This window comes from Notechis scutatus, chromosome 4 (genome assembly GCF_049901735.1).
Source record: "Notechis scutatus isolate UNSWTSFEM ecotype Mainland chromosome 4, rNotScu1.2, whole genome shotgun sequence".
Taxonomy (NCBI): Eukaryota; Metazoa; Chordata; class Lepidosauria; order Squamata; family Elapidae; genus Notechis; species Notechis scutatus.
Genome location: NC_142012.1, coordinates 118500274 through 118525019, shown reverse-complemented (window position 1 = coordinate 118525019; position 24746 = coordinate 118500274). Strand labels below are relative to the sequence as shown.

Here is a 24746-nt window from a genome sequence, read left to right as displayed (position 1 = left end):
AAGGCAAATGAAATTAGGACAATGTTAATAGTTTTGATCATTATTTTAAAAAACTTTCATCAGTTTCTTCATCTTTCATACATCAGATGTCAGACACAGAGTATTAATAAAAATTATGATATAATTAATAAGATTTGTATTGAAAACATCAGATAAACCACACAAAAACATTGTATCTTCTTCTGTATGAATCCCTGCTGATGAATTATTTGAAGTAGCGTAGCCTTTGGCTGTCCATTGCCCTCACTTGGTCTGAAACAGCTACAGAGATACAGTAGAGCTGACAGAAGTTAATGGGCAGTGATAAGAGAATACAAAATCTATTCTGGAATGGAAGAAATGATGCCAAATGTAAAGAGATGCAATCAAATACAGGACTCGGATAGGTACAAAACCTTCAAACAATTTTCACGAAAGCAAACTTCAGACCTGAACTGAGCTTAAATATAGATAGAACCTGATAGTTACCTTTATCTTGGAGTTTAACCCTCCAATTTTCTTTTGATGGACTATTTGCTTTATTAAGTTAGAAACAACTATAAGTTTGAGGTTTTCAATTACTGACAAAAATCACCTTTTGACAGTTGTATTGTGGGCTTGAGTTCCATTCTGAACTACAGTTTCTCAGCTCTACCATCAGTCATATTAATGTCACTCAGTCAATGTCATTTTACACAGATAAGGATCACATTGTCTTCCACCAGTTTTTCTGTTTCACTGTTTTGAGCTATGAAATTCCCACAATGCTTTCTATAACGTATTACATTCTGTCCAAATGTAAACTATTTTGTATCTATTCTAATAATTTTTTCCAGTTGAGAAGAAGCCAGCCAGCCATATCCCTGGAGCTTCTTTACTATTTCCAGGATATGCTATTATAGTATAATTCCATTTTATGAGACTAAACACCATGGCAGCACAATGCCCACTGAATTTCCCATCACATAGACCTCATTATTTTTACATCTTTCTGGATCGTGGTGATTAAAAGAAGCAGCAGACAGGGATCTGCTGACACCTTCTCTGGGACTTCCATCTCTCCATGACTTCTGTTATCACTTGGGATGCAGGTAGCTATTGCATCCTAACTAAAGAACTAAGCAGCCTAGAACTAAGGATAAACTTGCTAACAGTGAGAACAATTTACCAATGGAATGACTTGCCACTTTCTGGAATAGTATAGAGCAGGAGTCTGCAACCTAAACACTCAAAGAGCCATTTGGAAAAGAAAAGAAAAGAAAAGAAAACACCGAGAGCCAATAATTTGACAACCGGTGTGACTGGGTGAGCATGGCCAACTCGAAATCACTCACTCCTACTCAGTCATCTCCTGCTCTGGAATATGGGGTGAGTCTCCATCCCCTGCCATTACCCTTACCTTCTCAGGCCAGGCGAGGGGGGATGGGGAGGAGCCAGCCAGTAGTGGGATCAGCTGACAGCTGATGAGCCACAGATCAATTGGCCTGTGAAGAAGAACAAGAAGATAATCCACTTTGGAGATAAAACAAACTTTAAAGCTTCAATAAACGACGAACTGTTTTGCAGTCATTAAGCTCTGATTTCTAAGTCATTTTCTTTTCCTTTTCAATCTTCCTGTTCTTTTTCTTCTGTGTTATGCCTTTTTAGAGTGAAAAATTGTAGGAGACAAAGAAATGAACTACAGAAACTGCTTGGAAAATCTTGCACTGTTAACATAAATCGATCCCCAGAACATTTTTGGTTTGCTTTACATACTTTTTTATGTATTCAGTTATTTGACTTCAACATGGATGGAATATTTTATTTTTCTATCTCAGCGGCTAAGTGATTAACATTGTGATGTATATATTAGAAGCATCAACAGCTCTAAAATTAATTTAGAAATCATCATATTTGGTCTCATTGAGCTATGAATATAAAATATATATATAATGGAAACAGATGTACAAATTGAAGCACTGAGCAATTTGTATAGTTGGTAAACATGCAAAAGTTCACCTTCATTTATTATCAAGAGATCATTGTTCCAAAATAAGTTCATCCTTCTAATATTTATTCCCTCAGTCTGAGAGCCAATTTCCACATTAATTGCAGCAAACATAGATATGCCGGTAAAGTCAAGAAGTAGCTAATTCTGTATGATGTACATGTTCTACATACACTGATATATCTTTTAGAGAGTAGTGCAGTTTTTTCCAAAATTCAGCTACAAATTGATCAGCTGAACAGCAGGAAGACATTGACCAATTCAACCACGTAAAAAGAAATAAAATCATTTTCTATCAATGTTTAAAATGACAAAAAAGAAGAATAACAATATATAGTCCCTAACTTTTCAGTGTTATTCATTCTCTGGAGACTCTATAACTACAGATATTCACTGATTGGATAATGTATGTGTATGTCTGTGTGTGTGTGTGTGTGTGTGTGTGTGTGTATGTATAACAAAATTAATAAACCTAATATAAAAGAAAACCAGATGTGCTGAACACTGTAAAACACATAAACAATAGACTATCTCAGATCTACATGTTTCTTAGAAACTTTTTGTGTGCACTAAAAGACACAGTTTTCTTTTGACAATGAAAGAAAAGTTTGATCTGAATCTCAAATAAAACCTAGAATTTAAGTTTTTTTTTTAATTGACTATGAAGTTTTGAATGCTGCCAATTAAACAAAGGAAAAACACATCCCAGCTAATGTTTATTGTTAATTTTTTTACAACCATAAATGATAAATAAAGCAAGAAAGTTATTATCACAATCATGCTTCCAAATGAATGTTTCTCATGTAAAGTTCACAGCTTTTAACCTGATGGAGGCTTACTTTTAAGCTACTGACTAAACACTTTAATCTGGTTTTCCCCAGTTGTAATGAACTGATGATTTCTCAAGGTGAAAGAGAATATGAGCAGGAGGAGACATGTTATTCTGTTCCCAAAAGGAGAGCATGAATTAGCAGTGATACCCTGCCTGTGCAGTCAATATGTCATTCCATGATAAATGGAAGCCCAATCTCTCAACAGCTTTCTGAACTGACTTTTGCTCTTTATGGAGGAAACCAGCTCTGTTATCTATTTACAGCAGCTCTTTCCTTGCACATTGTTTTAATTGTTGAAACAGAATGAGCACTGGTGTAGAAAACAGCAGGAACAAATTGCCATCTTTTGTCATATCACTGTGTACCAGGTATTATGGATAGAATGGAGCATATCCATCTGCTTTACGGGAACTCCTTTTTGAATGCATATATGATAAAGAAAATGTATTCCTAGTTAAGAGAGCTTACTTACCTTCACTAAATAACTCATTCTTAGTATGTTCATTATTTATGCTTAGTATGTTCACAAGTACTAAGTGTGAAGATACTTAATATGTTCATTACTGTATATTTTTTGGGATCTGGAAAAATATTTAGTTATAGTGGCTGGGTTCCAATGCACAGGATCAAGAGAAGAGCTTGTGGAATTTTTGACTTTGCTCATAAAGTCACTTGTGCAAAGTTTGTGACTTTGCATCTCCTTTACTATGCATTCTCTCATCTTGGCACCAAAAGATGAAATCATGCCATTGTAAATATTACTACTCCCACAGTTACCAAACACTCAGAACCGATCTGTCCATACAGTTTAATTGCAGCATTCTAAGGAGTGTGATTGGTTGGTTCCTCTAACTCAAACTGCAACATACAACATCATTTAGCACATGAAAAGCCTTTTCTAGTTGTCATGTGCAACATTGGTAATTCTATACATTGCATTGTTTTCTTTTTTCTTTTCCACTGTATCATCAACTAATTGATTTTTTAAAATTCCTTGAAATAATTGATCAAGCAATTAAATAATAGGTGATCCAAAGAGACTTTTTATCTCCTGAATGCTATTTGTAATCATGCAGCTATGATAACTCCTGTTTGGAGAGAAGGAATAAGCAAAAAGATATAGCTGTGATAATTGTGTGGGTCACAAGGAATAAAAAGTCCTTTCCTTGGAAGCAGAAGTTCCTTGCCCTACTGACTAAAAAAATACAAGTGCCAAGTCCTTCAATTATATTTTCAGCAATATGTTAAGTGAGGCATGGGATGGTCAATTTCAAGGCTTGTACTGTTTTAATACATATGAAAATACTGGATGTTCTATTATTTTTGTAATTATAAACAAACTTAAGAATTGCCAAAGAGATCAGAACCAGACTAAACGGGTTGGCCTCATAAAAAATGACAGAACTAGTTAGAAGAGGGATGTCAAACTGGATTTCTTCAAGGGCCGGATCAGCATTGTAGTTGTCCTCTGTGGACCAGCCAGAGGAGAGAGGCAGGACAGATAGCAGATGGGATGAAGGGCTCCTGCAGCACCCTAATGGCCAAAACATTTTTGGCCTGAACGGCCTCCATTTTCCCCATTTTGGCACTGCAAGCCAGTCCTTTGCTTTTTCCAGGCTGCCCCATGGGTCAGGTCTAAGCACCCTGCGGGCTGGATCCAGCCTGCAGGCCTTGAGTTTGATACCCCTGAGTTAGAACTACTGTACAAAATATCATGGAGTATGTCATTTCAAGCTGTCTCCCTGAAACAATGTTAGTGTTCCCTACGTTACTTGCAGTGGTGGGATTCAAATTTTGTTATTACCGGTTCTTGATGGGTGTGATAGGGGAAGGATAAAAAATCTCCAGTCAGAGGTGGTATTTGCCGATTCTCTGAACTACTCAAAAATTCTGCTACTGGTTCTCCAGAACTGGTCAGGACCTGCTGATATATCACTTCTGGATATTTGCATACAGTATCTTGTTGCTAGAAATTACAGAAAACTGCACTTCCACAGCCCAGAAAATTAAGTCATCTTTGGCCAGTCTCAGCAACCAGAGAACATTGATATAGAAAAGGAGGCAAATAAAGATGTGGTCAGGTAACTTTCAGTTTGCTATCCGGAGAACAAGGAAGCTATGTGTATTTGAACTTTCTCTTCTTTTTTGGAACAATATGCCCTAATCTAACATTGACTGCTTTCGAAACTATGCTGCATTTCAAGCCTGTTTGCTATGTAGTCTAGGAATATACATATTAGTGTAAATAAAAATTCTACTTTCTAATATATAGAGGAGATTTGCACTCTGACAGATTTATGCCTATAATTTTTTGAATATCCAAACATAATTCACTACTCTATTTACAAACTGAAGGATATTCTTACTTTTGGAAATGTATTATGTAGCCAAGAATATTGTAGGTTTTTTTTTTTCTTTCGTTCCATGGTAAAAATTCTCCATATATTTGTACTATATAGACATCTCCTTTTGTCTTTCCAGAAAGTTCTGCAGAGACGAATTACTCATTTCAGATAACTGCAGTGGTATGAAGCCATAAGGACGATTTTACAGATAAAGGAAACAGGAAAGGGTAAGATGAGATGAGAATTTCTAAAGAAGTATAAACACTAGCCAGCTTTAATGTTTAGTTTTATTAAGATTTTTGGCAAGATCCATGTTTGTGAAGGAGAAAGAATTAAAGGCCAATGCATTTCTAAAACAGGTTCATTGGAGTCTGACTTTATTTATCCATAAAAAAATATTGTTGATATTCTAATAACAAATCACAATGCTAATAAATAGGAGTAATTAGCTGAAAAAAAAACATTAATGGGGGGTCATTCATCTTTCTGTTTCAGGAATGCAATAATATATAAGGTTCTCCTAAAGGTGCTTTTTCAAGAGGCAACTGGACTTTCTGGTTTTTCTTTGAAGATTTTCTGGTTTTTCTTTTTTTTTCAGCTGAGAGCTGAAGAAACTTCTTGGATGAGAAGTGAAATGTCTTCAAAGAAAAAATAGAAAGTCCAGGTGCCTCTTGACAACCATGCTGTGGATGACTGAGAATCTCCACAGACATTCAACATATGGGGTTGTTTCAACATTTTCAGTTTCCACTAATCAGTTTCAGAAAAAATTGGCTTCCTCACCACTACACTAAGATGGTTTCACACAATGCAGAAACTGGAAGGAAAAGTACCTGGTTAACAAAATACTGCTCACACAACTGCTATTTTTCCTTGGCAATAGAGTATAATAGGGATTATTTGCACATAAGATGAAGCAGAAAGAGAGAAGAAGATGGAGAACATTTGTTTTGGGTCTTCTGCTGACTGTTCTCTATTGTCACAAAATAATCAGTAGGACTGGCACCAGTAGGACACTCTGCCATTTCTCTTATCCATTATTTATTATCTCTTTGCAGGTAGATTTCTTGCCACCTGAGGCAAAAGAGGTATAGAGAGAATGGTGGAAGCAAGATTGGAAAGCTAGCACCAAACTGCCATTCTTCCAATTTCTTGTGAAGCAGAGAAGAAGGGGATAATTTTCATACCAGTTATCTTGACATGCAAATATGTGCTTTTTCCCACAGCTGGAGTCTTTACTCCACTTTCATTTTCACAGAGAAGGGATATAGAATGAGATGGCTTTGTAGACAGAGCTCCACTGGGAAGCCAAGGGCAACTTTATCACAAGCCTGTTGGCTGCAAGATCACAGTGCTTTCTCCATCACTGGAGTCACAGACAGTGTCACCATCATTTTGCCACCCATAAGATCACTTTCACCCCGTCCAGATTTAATTTGCCCTTTGGTAACTTAAACTAAATTAAAGCTTTAGTCTGCAACACTGTCTTCAGAGCTAAAGCTTTTCTGACAACAGACCTTTGACAGATTTGTCTATAGCAAGGGTGTCAAACTCATGTTGTCTCGGCGCATCATGTGATGTATTGAGACTTTTTCTCCTTCGCTAAACTGGACGTGACGTGGCCAGCACATGACACATCTGGCCCTCGGGCCAGGAGTTTGACAGCCCTAGACTTTAGCTTCTCTGTGACATTGCAGTCAGCAACAACCACAGTCAAACGGCCTAAGACTATTGCATAGAAACAAAGAACATTGCTCTGCCTTTTTTGTATATCCTAGCATGAGCCAGCTGTAATTGCATGCCTAAGATTTGGATAAGCAGGTTCTTATTTGTCCAACAATAATAAGTAGATCAGTGAAAAGAGTTGGAATTTTTTTACTTCCATTACCATCAGTCTTTAGCCTTTAAGGGGGATATTCTTTTTAACCAGTTTGAGTAAAAAGGATAAGTAGTAGTTATCATAAAAGTGAAATGAAATTGAGTACATTTGTTGCTAGGAGAACTTTTAGCTGTGCCATTCATAATGTGCAAATAAAAATATATGTCTTTTTTTAAAAAAAGAGAGATTAAGCTTTCTGTTTTACCAAAATAGTTGGCTAGAAATGAAAATTATTACAATGAGCCCTGCTGAATCTACAGGTGACCCTTGGAGCCAACATCATAGATCCTTGATTTCCAGAAGGACAGTGTACCAATGTAGTGTGGAACATAAGGAATTAGGGTTGGCTCTGAACTAGGAAATATAAAGCCTTTGTTGCTCTGTTTGATATACCTCTCTTGTGAGGAGAAAGTTGCTCCTATAATATATTTTTATGAATAACTGTAGTCCCCACTGTGCACACTCTGTCTTGACTGGCTTTGCCTTTTCATGCTGTTTATGTCAGAAGCTTGCCAAATGTTATGCCTTGCTGGCTGTATGAGACAATGTTTAGGTTTCCCACAAAACAGACTCACATACCCCAGCAAATACACACTTATACAGACACATCCACACAAAATCTTTCTTCTGTTGATAATGCAAAGTATTATCTTTACATTCTTGGTGGGGAAACTATCAAGGAGATAAATGTTGTATGATCCCCTGGTAATTCATTGTAAGAATAGAATTGTTAGCTTCTCTTACTGGGGAAAAACATGTCCACAAAAAGGGTCTTCTATAATCTGCCACCAAGGTGATAAACCACTTATCTGAATTGCGGTATTTAGGACACGGGTAGGTAACTCAGGGTCTTTATGTGCACTATGGACATAGTCTACTTGTTATATGGACTGCTTAACTAATTCGCTTCACAGACTTCTTTTGCTTTACACTACACCTTTGGAATATTTATTCCACTGAAACTTAGAAACTTGCGTTATTTTTCCAACCAAACTTCTGGTAAGTAATTAGAACTGCTAATAAAGTTGAAGTAACATTTATGTTTCAGATCAAATGACTAACGCTTATAGTGAATCATGCTACTAAAGCCTCCAAAAGAGGTACCACATAAGGGAAGTGTTCTTCATGCCCAAAAGACACTGTTCACGATACAGGAAAACATTCATGTGTGCATTTTCTAATTTCAGCCAAAACACTACTAGGAATAACTGAAGGTTGAAGCATCTGGAAAACCCGAATCTGCAGTGCTTCAGACTAATATAACAAGTCTGTTGTCTATTAATTTTCTGTCAGCTTATTTTTAGTGACATCATATTAGGTTCAATATGAAAAGAAAAGAAAATGATTCAGGTCATGGACAATACAGTAATCAAGTACATTTTGATAGACATTTTGATGATTGCATCTATCTACTTTGCTGGGTACAGATGATATGGGTCATTTAAACATTTAATGAGAAACTGATTCATGGAATTGCACTTGTGCAGATATAGTCTAGAAAGTAACTGACTGCGAAAATTTCTTTCTTCACTGCAAAGTGTGATTTGTGAGAACCCCTATCAAGGAAAAATAGTTCTGAAAGTGGTATTGCAAAATTTATAGGCATTCTTTTCAGAAAATAACCATGGACATAAACTCAAAGGAATCATTTTATGCACATTGTCTTTAATATTAGCATTAAAGTACACATATGTCTATAGTGTTGCTCATTTCCTGACTTTACCTTTTTTGTTTGTTCGTAATATTGTACCTTTTTTTAAACTTTTTTGTTTGTTTGTAATATTAATAGAAGTAAAAGAGAGAGAGAGAGAGAGAGAGAGAGCAGCACATAACTTATCAGCTTTTAACATTTCTATAAAACAAAAATCCTGAGTATGTATCAGTACATTTTGTATTCTTGCGGGTTGGAAGACTAAAGACAATAATAAGTAAGCTAATCGTTAAATTTAAGAACTTAGCTTAATGTGAGCATGCTCAGAGTAAAACTGCCATAGTGCCCCAAAATGATTGGCATTCTCTTTACTATAAGCGGACTGCACGAGGCATTGGTTTAACATATTATTCTCTATATTATTAAAAAGTAGAATTTAGATGTCTGTGGAGATGGCCTTTAAGGAGGAATGCAAGAACTGTTAAGTAAGTGGCAACTTGATTCTCAAAAGGAAGAAGGAATAAGAAAGAAATTATATTCTTTTATTTTGTTTCTTTTATAATTTTATGTATTCAGATTTGGGTATGCCAGATATTGCCATCAAAGGCACAGTAGAGTTCTTCCTAATCTCAGAAACCTCTTAAAATATTTTATTTAGGACAATCTGTTTCCTTTTTATATTTGTTTAAAGAAGTAAGACGTTTTTAAGAAGAAGTTGCTCTTCCTCCAATAACATCATTTAATCTAAATTTATTTATTTCTTCATTCATTCAATCAATTTATGTTGTTGCCCTATGTGTGATTCTGGACAGTATGCAGAATTAAATCAACATAATATTTTAAAATGTTAAACTTTAAAGCATAATAAAATAGACGTAAGTCCATACAAACAAAAATAATCAAGGACCATTCAAAGATGACATTCAAATTTCTGACACAAGAATTGGCTGTTGGGAGGAATTCTGTTTCATAATTCAGGCATAATAATAGAAAAGGTGCATTTCCTGAGGCCCACCAAATGACAATATTTAAATTATGAAAGATGACCATCTGTCCAATCTTACTGGATGGAGAAAAATAATATGAGGCAGAGGGCTCTTCAAATAACTGAGCTCTGAGGCATGAAAAGCATTAGAGGTAATAACTAGCTGCATAAATTATGTGTAGAACTTGCTGGTAACCAGTACAGCTCATAAAGCAGTAATTTACATATACTGGGGGGAATACTAAGCTGTGTCCAAAACTAGTTGTGAACTGGCCAAAACCTCTGAGTGATCTTCAAGGCAATCCTCTATACAGTGTATTGCAGTAATCCAGAGGCATGAAATTGGGCCATCCCAGAAATGTGCAAAATTGGCTCATAAGATGTGATTTATGAAGAGGACTTCTGAACCAGAGCTATCATCTGCTGTTTAGTCAAGAACCATGATTTCAAGAGGACCCGCCAAATTGTGCATCAGGCTTGTCTGAGGTTATCTTTTAACATCAAAGATAAAAACTCTCTGAATCCAGAGGGCACCAAATCTAGAGTCACTCAGTCATATCAGAGTTGAATCTGAGCATGTCCTCCCCAATCAAATGATGGCAAGCCTATATTTTGTATAGATTTTGTTTTTAATATGATGATTTAGGAGTAACAAGTATCTAGTACTGCCTTTTCAGAAATAATATTGAGAAAGCTATCAAGGACACTCTATTGTTCACAAGTGGCAATACCTACAGAAATATTTCCTACAGAAATAACAAAGATAGTTTTTTTCACAATGTATAATCATACAAGAATATATTAAATATATAGTTACACCAATCTGATTAATTAAACATCTACTAAAATTTATTTGGATACAGCATATATTAGCTAGGTAGTCAGTGCTAAAAAAAATTAATAGCAATAGCAATAATACATATATGGTAAGATGCTGGGCCTGTGCACCGCTGAGCCAGCAGCTCAACAGCTCTATTCCCATGAGAGAATAGTGACAAGAAAGGACTCTCCCCCGATTGCCTACTGGCATTCAGCCATCCCATGGGTAAAGATAATACCACCCCAAAAAAATCCTTTCACAAAGGCAGCCAGCCATCTCGATGATCCCTGGCAAACATGTGCTGTACACTAAATAAATAAACCACTTCATAATGTTTTACAGCTCTCTATAAGCAATTTACAGAATCAGCATATTGCCCCCAATAATCTGGGTCCTCATTTTATTGTCCTCAGAAGGATGGAAGGCTAAGTCAACCTTGAGCCGTTGAGAATCAAACTGCTGGCAGTCAGCAGAGTTAGCCTGCAGTACTACATTCTAACCACTGCCCCACCATCATGGCTCTTACAATGTCACTTTTGCTATTTTATGTATGGTCACTTGATTTATGAGAGCTGTATGAAATAATAATTTTTTTAATTTTTAAAATGCTTTAGTATGTATTGTGATTTTTTGCTTCAAAGACTAACATGGATATCTCATATACCACACACACACACACACACACACACACACATATATATATATGTGTGTGTGTGTGTGTGTGTGTGTGTTTTCTGAGGTTCTCGCGGGTATTTGTATGTGGATCTTTGGTTATTCGGGTTTTCTCCCGCGTAAGATTCAAAGTATCTAGGCAACGTTTCGGCGAGGTCCCACTCGCCATCTTCAGGCTGGTGCTTTCGGCTTAGTGCCAGTGCAAGCAGTGTGTGACCGGAGCTGCCATCTCTCTATATATACAAGTGGTGGGGGATGGTGTGCTGGGCTGGTTGGCTGTGCTGCAGCCTCTTGATTGGTTGATGGAGTTGATGTTGGTATAATGGGCTGTGTAATGGCCTTTTGTTGTAGAGATATCCTGGATCTTGTGCTGTCATCTCCTGGGTCGTTAGCCTCTTGTGTTTTAACGGCTTGGGTAATGGGTTGTGTGATGGGCTTGTGACTGCACTACGTAACCTGAAAGAAGACACCAGCATAATAATCCTACCAGCAGACAAGGGCAACGCGACAGTGGTTATGAACACATCTGACTACCAAACCAAGTTAACCAACCTACTCCTAGACCCCACATACAAACCCCTAAAGACAGACCCCACCACCTACCTAGAAAAAACCACCAGATCCAAAATAAAAGCCTCCCCCATCAGTGAAGAAATCCAGCAAAGAATCATACCCAGAGAGAAATCATCCAGATGCCCTAAGCTTTATGGTCTCCCCAAGATACACAAAGAAGGAACTCCACTTAGACCAATAGTCAGCTCCATAGGCTCACCTCTACAAAACCTAGCCAAATTTCTCGCCAAACAACTACAGCCCTATGCAGAATCCATCAACTCACATGTAAGAAACTCATTCCAGTTCATCGAGATCATAAAGAAACAAAACTTACAACCCAGCGACCTACTAGTTAACTTCGATGTCATATCCCTCTTCACCCAAGTGCCAATAAAAGAAGCCTTGACAGCCATCCAAAACAAATACAACCCCCCAAGCACATCCTAGATCTGACCAACCACTGTCTATCCAATACATACTTCACCTACAATGGACAAAAATACAAACAAATAGAAGGAGGACCCATGGGATCACCCCTCTCACCTGTCATCGCAAACCTCTACATGGAACACTTTGAAACACAAGCTCTAGAAAAATATGATCACAAACCCAAACTCTGGCTCAGATACGTAGATGACACCTTCATAATCTGGCCACACGGGAAAGAAAAACTGAACAACTTCCTCACACACCTCAACAGCCTACACCCCAAAATACAATTCACCATGGAAACAGAAGCTAACAATCAACTTCCTTCCTAGATGTCTTGGTATACAAAAAACCCAATGGCTCCCTAGGACACACCATCTACCAAAAGAAAACACATACAAACCGCTATCTACACGCACCCTCACACCACCACCCAGCACAGATCAATTCCGTAGCTGAGACGCTCATCTCCAGAACTAAATGCTTAGCTGATGAACAACACCTAAAAACCGAACTAAACACTCTCACCAACGTACTAACAGCCAATGGATTTCAAAGAAAGAAGATCACCCACCTAATCCAAAAAGAAACCCCAACCAAAATCCAAGACAGAGAACAAGAGAACGGCAAAGCCCTCCTCCCATATATAAAAGGCACTACAGACAAAATCAACAAGATCCTCCAAAAACACAACATTAAAACAGCATTCTGCACAAACAGAAAAATATCCACCATCCTAAGAAACCCTAAAGACAAAATCGAGTTAGAAAACCAAGGAGTATATGAAATCCCCTGCACTGCCTGCCTCACCACATACATTGGACAAACTAACAGAAGAATAAGTGCACGCGTTGAAGAACATAAGAACTCAATCAAAAAGAAGAACCAACCTCTTCCCTGGTCCAACACCTCAAAGCCACAGGACATGAGATTGACTTTAAAAATACCAGAACTATCGCCAAAACTGAACACCACAGCAGCAGAATAATCAGAGAAGCCATAGAGATAGAAAAACGCCCACACAGCATGAATAAAAGAGATGACACCTCCCGCTTACCAGCCATTTGGAAACCCGCCCTCATGAACAGACGAGTACCCAACATGATAAATGACACCAGACCCACACCCATGAGGGCCACACAAGATGCCACCACCACACTTCCACGTAAAAATCAGACTCACACCCACACAGAACATGAGACACGACCACAGACCAGAAGCCGCACTGCAGCTGCATCACTACCCACTTCAAACTCCTCTGAACCATACATGAAGCGAACTGACCCCCACCATGAAGATGTGGCACGACCACGAACTCGAAGCCAAACGAACACAGACCCAGACCCCAAACTCAAAGCCATATTAAAAACCCAAAATGCTACATCACAGCCACCCGCTCAGGACATCACATCAGAAAACTCAAGAAATTACACCTCAAGAACTCAAGAAGTCACAACACAGCAAATGACCCAGGATATCACAGCACAAGACCAAGGATACCACAGCAATAAATCTCACAAGGTCATCACACAACCCATTACCCAAGCTGTTACTACACAGGAGGCTAATCGAAAAGAGATCAAAACACAAACGACCCAGGAGATTACAACACAATACCCAGGATACCACAACAAAAGAACTCACAAGCCCATCACACAACCCATTACCCAAGCCGTTAAAACACAAGAGGCTAACGACCCAGGAGAGATGACAGCACAAGATCCAGGATATCTCTACAACAAAAGGCCATTACACAGCCCATTATACCAACATCAACTCCATCAACCAATCAAGAGGCTGCAGCACAGCCAACCAGCCCAGCACACCATCCCCCACCACTTGTATATATAGAGAGATGGCAGCTCCGGTCACACACTGCTTGCACTGGCACTAAGCCGAAAGCACCAGCCTGAAGATGGCGAGTGGGACCTCGCCGAAACGTTGCCTAGATACTTTGAATCTTACGCGGGAGAAAACCCGAATAACCAAAGATCCACATATATATATATATATATATATATATATATATATATATATATGGTATTCAGCTTTGTTCGGGTATTTTCCCACGTCATTATAGTTGTGCTTTTAAAGCACAACTATAAAAGCACAACTATAATAACGTGGGAAAATACCTGAACAAAGCTGAATACCATACATATAAATACCTGTGAAAACTTAAGAAAACCAAGGCATATATGAAGTCCCCTATGCATCATGCCCAGCCACATACATTGGACAGACCAATAGAAGAATAAGTACCCGCCTGGATGAACATAAAAATGCAGTAAAAAAGCTGGAACACAAAAGTGTGTAGAATGGGTTGCGATGAGATGTGATACGATGCAATGGGATGGGATGGGTAAGGTAGGACAGCATAGGGTAGGGTAGGGTAAACTAACATATAAGTTTCTCTGAGTCCAAATGGGATGCACTTGCTGGTAACTATATGCAAAGCTGCAGAACAAATCAACCAGTTGGCATTTCAGAAGGACATCTGGAAGTGAAAGGGGCTAATGGTTATGAATTAAGAGATTATGAAGCAAAGAACTTTATGAGCAAAGAACGCTTTAGAATCACATCCATTTGTACTTTTATCCATTTCTTCTATTTCTTCTTGAAATAAACCATATAATACAGGATGAATGGATAGATATTATATTTTCTTGTAATGGTTTAGATTTTATTTTATTTATTTATTTATTTATTTGATTTGCCAATTGTTTACAAGATAATAAGTATAAGCGTATACATAGTTGTGAATACATGAAATGGGTACATATAAGAAAAATAAAAGAATAAGAGAAACAATAGGACAGGGACGGTAGGCACGTTGGTGCGCTTATGCACGCCCCTACAGACCTCTTAGGAAGGGGTGAGGTCAATAGTAGACAGACTAAGGTTAAAGTTTTTGGGGTTTGGGGAAGAGACTACAGAGTCGGGTAGAGTATTCCAGACGTTGACCACTCTGTTGCTGAAGTCGTATTTCCTGCAATCAAGTTTGGTGCAGTTTACTTTGAGTTTGTATCTATTGTGTGCTCTTGTGTTGTTATGGTTGAAGCTGAAGTATTCATTGACAGGTAGGACATTGCAATGTATGATGTTATATACCATGCTTAAGTCAGACCGAATTTTTATGAATTATAAATTAGGACTGTGCAAAGCTTCAAAGGAGTGTTTTATTTCAGTGAAACTTTGTAAGAACTTTTGAGGCTGCTTCATAAAACAGTACTCAAGTAGTTCTAACAATAAAGCAGCATTGTTTCTTTATTTTAATGACTCATCTGACATTTGTAACAGCCAGAAGAAACTTCTACATATGAGCAACAGATGCTAGTGGAACTTACACAGGGGCTTCAAAACTTCATAAAGTATTTCATGGAGAAGGAACACAGCACCTCATAAGACTTGCACAGCTTGAAGCACTTCAAGGCAAAGCCAGACCCTTCCACATAGGCTTAAAAGTATATATTCCCTATCTAACCACATCCCTGTAAACGTACTATCCCATTGTGATATACATTTTTCCATGCATTCTGGTAGGGTGAATTTTGTTCAGTTAAGGAACGAAAACTAAAATCTTCCTTCAAGACAGTGTAAATTATTTTATTTTATTATACAAGAGCTTCATTTATGATTTATCAGAAACATTAAACACAAAACAAATATAGCCCTGATTTAAAAAATAAAATAAAAGTTTCACAGCATGTACTATAAGATCCTATTTGTTCATTGTATTCGTATAGCCATTGATGTCACATCTGTGATTCTGAGTAGCATAGACATATTTTAAAAAGTAGGAATAATCAGAACCATTAAAACCATTAAAATCAATTAGAACAATTAAAGCTATAAATATAAAGCAAAAACACGAGTACATTTGGAATCCTACATACAATACACCCATTTTGCAGACCCTCTATTTCCATGGAATTCCCAATTTCACTGAAAGAATCAAGTTTGAAGGAACTTCTGGAATGTCAATAGGATTGGGGCCAATTTCAACTCAGAGGAAATGATTCAAAGGGCATGTGTCACAGAGAAAGCTTTGTGCCTGGTTTACATCAAATAGAACTCCAAAGCGGATGGAACCATAAAATGCCTCTACTGTCAACCCTGATGGGATGGGATGATGTAACCAGGGAAAGGTAGACCATCAAATAACTTAGGTTTGTATGGCTTTAAAGATTGTAACTGTACTCCGAATTGAAGTCAGAAACTGACTGATAACCAAAGCAATTCATACAATAGAGCTATAAAGTATGCAGCCCTAAGTCCATATGTACAAAATTGCCTGTACATATTTTGCACCAGTTGAAGCTTCTGAATGCTCCTTAAGTGCAGCTTCAGGTATGCTGCATTAGAGTAGTCCTTATGAGAAGTGATAATGGCATGCGTAAGAATAGAGCCTTTAGAATAGGTGCAACTGGCACACAGCCCAAAGTTGTACAAAGGCCTCCTGGACCTAGACAAGTGAGTAAATAATTTCATGATCTGAATATGGAATGAATAATTATAAGGGGATTCCTTTGGAAATAGCATCATAATCATGTAGTCCTTGACTTAACAACAGTTTGTTTAGTGATTGTTTGAAATTACAATTACAAAAGAATTGAAAGAAAGGATTTATGACACTTGCAACTGTTGCTTCATCCCCTCGGTCATGTGATCAAAATTCAGATGCTTGGCAACTGACTCATATTTATGATGGTTGCAGTGTCCGGAGCTTATGTGATCACCTTTTGCAACCTTCTGACAAGCAAAGTCCATGGGGAAGCCAGATTAGTAACTCTGTTACCAATTTTACAACTACAGTGATTTACTGAACAACTGTGGCAAGAAAGGCCATAAAATGGGACAAAATTCACCTAACAACTGTCTCACTTAGCAACAGAAATGTTGGGCTTAATTGTAGTTATACGTTGAGGACTATCTGTAAACACCGGTATTTTTCCCCTTCATAAGATTCTGGCACTTCTTGGTCTCCATAAGAAAATAGAAACCATGTTTATCCTTACAAATACAGTCTAAAGGTCTTATATACTGTATGTTTTATTTTGTCTGTGAACTTTTTCTGTCCCCCTCCCTTCAATTTTTGTAGATAAGTGATGAACATGATTCCACATGTTTCTTAGGCTGGATAACTACTTAGCTGTTGAGATGCTGAAAGAAAGCTTATCAAAATTATTCACATTTCTTGTCTTGGCAATGCTTTTTTGACAGGTCTAAGTTATCATATATGTTATTACAGCTGTAGCATATCAGAATGACCTTCTCACTAATCTTTGATCTGTTATTTGGTTGAGCTATTTAGTTATTTAGATTTTTTTTCCTTTGGGAGCAAATTTTTATCCTTGAAGTGCAGAAAAGCAATTTTTGAACTCGTTCTATCTCTTCAACAAATGGCCTGATCAGCATGCTAGTTAAACAAAGTGTCTAATGAAATTTAATATTGCTGCATATTTGTTTTATTATTAATAATCTCACTTCTACTCAAAACAATAAAAATTGCTGAAGAAGTAGCCATCCTTGCTTAATCTTTATGTTACTTAAAGCAGCTTAAATACAGTTTGGTTAAACCCCTTTTTTTGTTGTTTTGTTCTTATCATTGCTGCTGTTGTTATTTTGCTTTGCTTTTTGTTTTTGTGTAGCCTTAATGAGGACAGATTCAACATTCTGTCCAAGTATTTTCTCTGAGAAACATTTAGCTTGCAAGAGTATTTTTCTCACTAAATCCTTGGTGTTGTCTGACTAATTGATTTCGGCTAATGGTCCAGTGGCTTGTTTTGTAGCTTCTCCTTGGTTAAATGAAGAAGCCCTAGAGCATCAGGCCATCTTCCACAATGGAAAAGTATAAAAGTAAACATGCATTTCAGATTTAGCCATCTGTAAAGAACAATTAATTCTCAGGGAAAAGAGTTTTAAGAAACTTTAAATGCTGATTTTAACCCTCAACAGATACCTATACTTTAATATGATAAAATATATGAAGTGCAGCATTGATAAAAGATAACATTTATAACTCAGAGTTGAAATATGGAATCTTTGTTGTTCTTTGAGCTTCATTGTTTTCTTGCAGACATTACCAAACTAGATCACATTATCAATGACAATAACAAATAGGGTTTGGTCTCATTTTATATTCTAGTGGCTTGAACCACCAGTGTTGGTGAACATGAACTTGATCGTTCCTTGATTGGACAGTTGTGCTAAATGTTTCTCAGATAAAATACTTAGAAAAAATGCTGAATCTGTTGTCATTAAGGCAAGAGATTGGACAGGCATTTGTCCAAAATGTTATAGGATCTCCTGCTTGAACAGAGGGTTGGATTAGAAGACCACTAAGATCCCTTCCAATTCTGTTGTATTGTATTTTGTATGTCTTCAGACTGTTGATTGGCATTCATGGATGCATTCTGCTAGTTTTATTTCTATTTATCCTACATAATGGTTGTCTTTACACTGTATGTTGTACATGACTTTTTTTTGATAGATAGAGGAAGCCGCTGGTCTTTGGGTTCTATTTATCCTACATAATGGTTGTCTTTACACTGTATGTTGTACATGACTTTTTTTGATAGATCAGAGGAGGCCGCTGGTCTTTTGGTTCTATTTATCCTACATAATGATTGTCTTTACACTGTATGTTGTACATGATTTTTTTGATAGATAGAGGAGGCCGCTGGTCTTTTGGTTCTATTTATCCTACATAATGGTTGTCTTTACACTGTATGTTGTACATGACATTTTTTGATAGATTAGAGGAGGCCACTGGTCTTTTGCTTCTATTTATCCTACATAATGGTTGTCTTTACACTGTATGTTGTACATGACTTTTTTTGATAGATTAGAGGAGGCCGCTGGTCTTTTGCTTCTATTTATCCTACATAATGGTTGTCTTTACACTGTATGTTGTACATGACTTTTTTTGATAGATAGAGGAGGCCGCTGGTCTTTTGGTTCTATTTATCCTACATAATGGTTGTCTTTACACTGTATGTTGTACATGACTTTTTTTGATAGATTAGAGGAGGACACTGGTCTTTTGGTTCTATTTATCCTACATAATGGTTGTCTTTACACTGTATGTTGTACATGACTTTTTTTGATAGATAGAGGAAGCTGCTGGTCTTTTGGTTCTATTTATCCTACATAATGGTTGTCTTTACACTGTATGTTGTACATGACTTTTTTTGATAGATAGAGGAGGCCGCTGGTCTTTTGGTTCTATTTATCCTACATAATGGTTGTCTTTACACTGTATGTTGTACATGACTTTTTTGATAGATAGAGGAGGCCGCTGGTCTTTTGGTTCTATTTATCCTACATAATGGTTGTCTTTACACTGTATGTTGTACATGACTTTTTTGATAGATAGAGGAGGCCGCTGGTCTTTTGGTTCATTTAGCATATTTTAAAGGTTCTAGATGGTTTGTGTGTGATGGGGATGTGGTTGTTGGTAGTTTCTGAAATGTTTTTGATATATGATCGTGTTGTCTTCTTCATAGGTAGTTTGGCAATGAAACATCTGCAGGAAAACAACCAATTCAGAAAGCACCAAGGACTCTGAAATACAGTATATTAAATCCATTTTAAAATATTATTTTACTATTTATTTAATCTGTGCACCAGGGATACAAAACATATGACCTCAATGCTGTATCTGGTCTCTTCAGAGCCCACCCAAAAATTTATGATGTATTGTAATTTTTATTGTGAAAGAGGGAGTACGTTATTATATATTATACATAGAGAATAATTGTATTAGCTATAATTCATTAGTTTTAATTTTCACTAAATGAAATTTGAATTAGACTCATGGAGTTCATAGAATTCAATCTTCTGCACAGTGTAAAAATCTCAATTAAGGATCCCAGACAAATGACTCTTCAGCTCTGTTGGAAGATATCAAATAAAGGGGAACCCATGATCACTCTGGGTAATTGGCTAGCTGTTGAGACATTTTTTTAACATCTGCTTTACTATCATTTAAATTCATTTTTCTGTTTCCTGCAACCTGAAGCAAGAAAAAAAAAAAGGTTTCTACTTTTTTCTACATATAATGTATTTTTAGGTATTTGAAGAATGCTATAATACCCTCCCCCAATTTTCTTTTAATTAAACATATCTAGCTCTTTCAATTGCTCATCATAGGACTTAGTTTTTAGTCTCCTGATTGTTTTTGTTGCAATTATTTGAACCTATTGTAATTTCTCTGAATTCTTCTTAAAATATAGAACTGAAAAATGAACACAGAACTCAAACTGGGATCTGATTAGAAAAAACAGAGTGGAACAATATGTTATATTGATGCAGCCTAATACTGCATTTGCTTTTTTCCCCCCAGACATCAGATGTCAGGCTATATTTAGTTTTGAATCAAATGGTGTTTCAATATCTTTTTCACAAGGAAAATTACCAAGTCAGGTTTCTCTTACCTTTTTAACATTAAATTTATATTTAATATTTGTTATTAAATTAGTAACTTTGCCCTTGTCACTGTTAAATTTAATTCTCTGACTTTTATTCCATGTCTCCATTCCACTGAAATTGTTTTTAATTTTATTTTTGCCTTTCATAGTTTAGGTTGTCCACTCTATTTTGTATTGTCCGCAGAATTGTTAAATGTTCTCTTAGCCTCTCTTCTTCTAAATCATTAATGAAAATATCCAAAGTACGGAAATGAGGACTAGTCCTTGCAGTAACCCACTTGATACAGCTCTTTAGGGTAATGAGTAGCCATTGATTATCACTCTTTGAGTATGATTTTTTGAGCCAACTATGTACCCACTTAATCAATCCCTCAGCTAAATAATTTACTAAATAGCAGCTCATGAGCTATTTAGCCAGATGCCATGATGAAATCAAGGTACATGAGGTCTTCAGAATTCTCATAGTTTATGAAAAAAATAGTCTGATGATAACATGAAATAAGCTTCATGTGACAAGATTTATTCTTACAACTCTATGCTAAAATAGGTCATTGCTCCATTGTTTTTTATTGTTTGTAAGCTGCATAGAGTCTCCTCTAGACAAGATGGGCAATATGAAAGTCTAGTAAATAAATTGTTTTCTAGGGTTTTACATACAAATCTCTTTATTATTCAGTCTGTAATATTCCCAGGTATTAGACAGATTGACAGATTGATAATGGAACTTGGAATCACTTCAGATTTAACTTGCTTTTAAATTAGTTAAACCATCCTAATCAGTTTCCTGATGCACATAGTTATTATTGCTGTTTTAATTAGAAAAGATTGAAGCAAAATATCTCAAAATATTAAGGAGCTGTCTTTTCTTTATTACCCATAAGCTTTTTGCTTCTGAATTTTCAATATTGCTGTACAGATATTACTTAAAATCAGGGGTGGGATACGACAGGGTTAACTACCAGTTCAGGATTTACGAGCTTCCCTGCACACTGTGAGCCGCGCACCTGTAAATCGTCATCAGTATGCTGTATGCAGAGATGCAGCCTTTGAAACAGCCCTCTTTTCCTGCTTTTTTAACTGCAGCTGTGCCTCGTTCGGCAGCTGAAGTTGAAAAATCAGGAAATAAAGATCAGGTAAGAGCCCAGGTGGGTGGGTGGGCAAAAACATCAGCAGACATAGAACCGGTTCTATGTCTGCTGCTCTTCAGAGCTACTGGTTCTACTGAGGTGGACAGAACCGGTAGAAACCCATCCCTGCTTAAAATGTTATCTGTTCTCCACATAAGTCCTAAAGACTAAAGAGAATTCAGTTAACATGTGTCGAATACATTATACATGTTCCTTTATTCACAAACTTTTAAGCACTATTGTAACTGATACATGGATTATTTTTCCCCTTTTAAGTCTGTTGGTGGAGGTACTGTTAGCATTTTTTGCTAATAACAATTCAGTATGAATTTCTCCTTTCTTGCCACCAGCTCTATGTATCTGGAGCACCTGTCTCCACTCTTATTTGCGACCTGCTTCTCTTTCTATTGGTTACAGCAATCTTAGATTCCATGTGTCTTGATTTTTCCTTGATTAAATGACTGGGTGTTCATGGGGATCTATGTTCAAAACTGAGAATAAAGTCCTGCATGTCTGCTCAAAAATTAATTACTCATTACCATTAACTCCTTGATGGTTGCAGCCTTAAAACAATGACATTCTGTAGTTTTTACTCTAGCATTTTAATCCCTTTTATATAGAATGAAATGTAGTAACAAACAAACTTTAAAATTGCAACCTTCTTTTAGAATTGTTATCTTGTCTCTCCATTCAGTTGCTCCTTTCCTAAAGGGGCTTACACAAGATAGAGAAAGGAAGAAGAAAAAGAAATTAAATTGTTGAGTGTAAAAATAGAAAAATAACACAGAACTTTCCTCAAGTGAAGCAACTGAAAGTTGTAAAATAAGATAGGATGTGCAAGGAACAAATGGGGCCTGACAGGCTTATCTAAGACTGAATACAGAGTGGACCTTTCAGAAGATTTTGCTATTACTTAGTACAATGGAAGAGAACGAGATTCTTATCAGCTTTGCCACATAGCTACACTATTATCAAGTGGTGAGGAGCTGGAAGGTAGTTACATTCTAGAATATATGTTTAATATCATATGTAAGATAAAAATCAATGCCCAAAAACAATATAGACAAACTTGTTTAACCTATTTATTTCTATCTTGGAAGAAAAGTAGCTATGGAGCTAAGTTAGCATATAACCTGAAGAACTACTTACAAGAAGAATAGGTAAGATCTCTTCTGTTGAAGGCCACTTTTCCTCAGGAGTAATATGATGGGGCCCACCTAGTAGACAGGATTGAAACAAGCAGAGTAAAGCAAAAGAAAAATCATTGTTTTATATGAAATCAGTCACTGGGCTGCATGTAGTTGTACTGCAAAATTTTAACGTCCATGCTCTGAATTCCAGGAAAGCTCAGGCGTTCATTACCCCCATGACAATCACAGGATTATGCCAATTAAATATCTTATCTGAGACACACAAGAAGACTTATTTAGGCCTAGCCTTTACTTTGGAGTAGCTAATGTATCTTCTGTATATAGAAGACATTAGACTCTTTGTTGTATCAGATTACTTCCTGATCCTGACTAAATTTGTTGCTGCTATTCCTTCCCCAATTTAGAACAATCTATTAGGACAGTCCAGAGTGCAGGAAACTATTAAAAAGGCATTAAATGGTTTATGAAGGCTGCTTGGAAAGTTTCCCAATGATCCTGACAGGCAGCTTATTGAACATCTGGCTGGAATTGGGAAGCAGCAGGTTGGCTGACATAATAACTCTCACATATTTTCCTACTATTAGCCAAAGTTAAGGACATTGTCTGGTTTACTGAGGACTGTCAGGAGAAGCAGCAGAAGTGACCCCTGGAGAACTGGTGGAAGTAGACAAAATGTTGTTCTGATTAAGCACAGTATGAGTTCATATTAAAGCTTTTATCTCTAATGACTAACTAGGAACTGCAGTTGGTCCAAACTCCAGCAACCTATGTACTGCCAAAGCAGACTGATTATTGCCATATGACATTTGTTTGGCAGTAACTGCACTGATTGCCAATAAGTTTCTAAGTGCAACTGAAAATGCTGGTCTTAACCTGTAAATTCTATAAAACTTGGTACCTGACTATGTTGAACGTTGCCCCCTACTCAGTTTAGAAGGCCTGTTCAAATACCCTCCATTAAAAATAAAATCTATGTCTAGCTCAGAGATTGGGTTTATATTTCCTGCTAAATCATCATTTTAATTAATGGGTCATAGAGTAAGCATCAATGGCAAAATTTTCACATTGTATTAAGCTATAAATTATGATTTATACAATCCAATGACTGGACAACTCAAAAGTAAATAAGCTAAATTTTGCCTTAGTCTAATGTGTAACCAAAAAAAAATGTATAGTACTGCATAATCAATTTCTTAATATTGTATAATATAAAGATGGGAGCATAGTTTCAAGTGAATCAAATGAATTTTTTAAAAGAATGGGAGTACTTGAAGGCTTTTCAAATTTACTTGAAATTTCATATCATTCTAGTTGGGTCCGATTGTAGAAAACTTTCCTTACTTATTTTGAAAGTTAATTATTGCATCTGTCACAAAATAATTCTGGTGTAGTCCTGATACAAACTCTAACCCTCTAATCTATTTTCTTAGTTCTTCATTTAATTGTGTTGCATCTCTGAGCATGCTTCACAACTGGAAGAATAGATGAATTAAGGGAATTGAGTACATCTCATTAACGTTCCTTAATATGAACCATTCATCTACATACTTTAACTTTTATTGTGTGCCAGATTATGGCTAAAGCTACATTAAAAATCAGAGGCTATATGGAAAAACGTATTTGGCTAAATGTTAAACCTAACCAGGAAATTTAAAGTTTCAAGTATCTACTTCAACATTCAGCTAATTGAATTTAAGTGCCAAATGCTGTGCTATATTGAAGGATAAGACCAAAATCAAATTGGAGTTATGATGAGCCTGCTCTCTTGATGGCTGTTCATGTATCCATGCAGAAATTCAAAGTAAACAGTTTTGATAAGGGACTAAGAGTAAATTTTATTTTCTATTGTCATACATTGTTTGGTAGAAAAATAGGCAGGTATCAATATCAGATGCCATTCT

At 36.6% G+C, this 24746-nt stretch overlaps 1 long non-coding RNA gene across 1 annotated transcript; it reads right to left on the bottom strand.

Annotated features, from left to right (window-relative positions):
- Positions 1-1511: 1511 nt before the first annotated feature.
- Positions 1512-22910, bottom strand: LOC148130882 (uncharacterized). Its single transcript, XR_015749111.1, has 3 exons — positions 22844-22910; positions 22339-22408; positions 1512-1618 (listed from the first exon to the last, which is right to left on the bottom strand). It is a non-coding gene; the product is annotated as an uncharacterized LOC148130882 (long non-coding RNA).
- Positions 22911-24746: the final 1836 nt, after the last annotated feature.